The sequence below is a fragment of the Dromiciops gliroides genome, chromosome 3 (assembly GCF_019393635.1).
Source record: "Dromiciops gliroides isolate mDroGli1 chromosome 3, mDroGli1.pri, whole genome shotgun sequence".
Lineage (NCBI taxonomy): Eukaryota > Metazoa > Chordata > Mammalia > Microbiotheria > Microbiotheriidae > Dromiciops > Dromiciops gliroides.
Window position 1 is genome coordinate 544,373,274 of NC_057863.1, and position 1,497 is coordinate 544,374,770.

Below are 1,497 nucleotides of genomic sequence, written 5' to 3' on the forward strand. Positions count from 1 at the left end.
GAAGAGGGAGTAGTAATTCATGACATTTCTAGCTCTGCAGAAGAAGCCCAAGGGTGAACTTGCTGATGGCATCTTGACCTTAGAAAGGGTTTGAATTTAATAAATTCCAAAGGCTCCCTGTTAACTCTAAGATGAAATGTAAAATGCCCTGGCATTCAAAACCCTTTATAACGGGTTCCCCTACCTGAGTTCAAATCCGGCCTCAGACACTTAACACTTACTAGCTGTGTGACCCTAGGCAAGTCACTGAACCCCAATTGCCTCACCCCCCCCAAAAAAAAGATAAAAGTATAACGGGTTCCCCTCCCCTTTCCAATCTTCCTACACGTTACCAAAACCCCTTCTCGTTGGCCTTCCCCTAGCTTTAATCCAGTGGCGCTGCCCTCCTTGCTGTTTCTCGGACAGTCCCCCATGCTGTCCCTCCTAATCTTTGCCTACAGATTTCACTGGTGTCCTTCAAGTCCCAGCTAAAATTCCACCTTCTAGAGGAAGCTTTTCCGGATTCTCCTTAACGTTAGCTTGTGTTGTGACTTGTTGCCCTCATTCGATTGTAAACTCCTTGAGGGCGAGGACTGTCTTTTGTCTCTTTTTGTATCCCCAGCACTTAGCACACAATGCCTGGCACATAGGAAGCACTTCATATTTACTGTTTGCATCTTCTCTCCCCCCTCTCCCACATCAGCCAGTCAGCTCCTCACGCGCAGGGACTGTCTTTTGCCTTTCCTTGTATCTTTAACGCTTAGCAGAGAACCTGGTGCAGAGCAGGCGTTTAACAAATGTCTTTTGACTGACCCAGGGTTACGGTTCGACTTCTCCATCCCTAAAATGAAGCTTGTAATCCTTTCACCATCTCCTTCTGGGGGTGTTAGGAGGAAGGTGTTTTGTAAATCTTAAAGCGCTGGAGAAACATATTCCACAACCACAAAAATGAGGAACGATTTCAACGACAAAATATTAGGTTCTCATTCGAGTTCTCCCATCGCCAGGGTTCCTCCAGTTCTTAGCTCAGGAGGCTGGTCGTAAGCCCTACCCCTTCGTTAGCCCCGCCTCCTCCCCATGCCACACACAACATGGCGGCCCCCCGGGACTGAGGAGGGAGGGACGGCCCCTTAAACTCACGTGAGAGGGAGACTCTTAGGGCCGGCCTGCGGACCAATCAGAAGAGATAAGGGGCGTGGCTCCGGGAAGGTTGAGGAAAAGGCGCAGCGCCGGGTTGAGCTGCGCGGTGCGGTGCCACGTCATCGTCTCCCATTCCCGGCCTGCCTGCTTGGACTCTGGCCGCAGAGTCGCCCCCGTCAGCGTTTCCGGGGCGGAGGCCAAAAGAAGCCTCCGCAGAGACACAGGGCCCCGCCCCCCCCCTCCACCGGGTCCCGGGCTCATTGTGTTGGGCACAGCTGGAGCTACTTCTGAGCACAGCTGGAGCCGGGGCGTGACTGACTGTGCGAGTCTTGCCCCAGCCTTGCACTGGGGCTGGCCAGGCCTCTGTTTCCTCGGTCA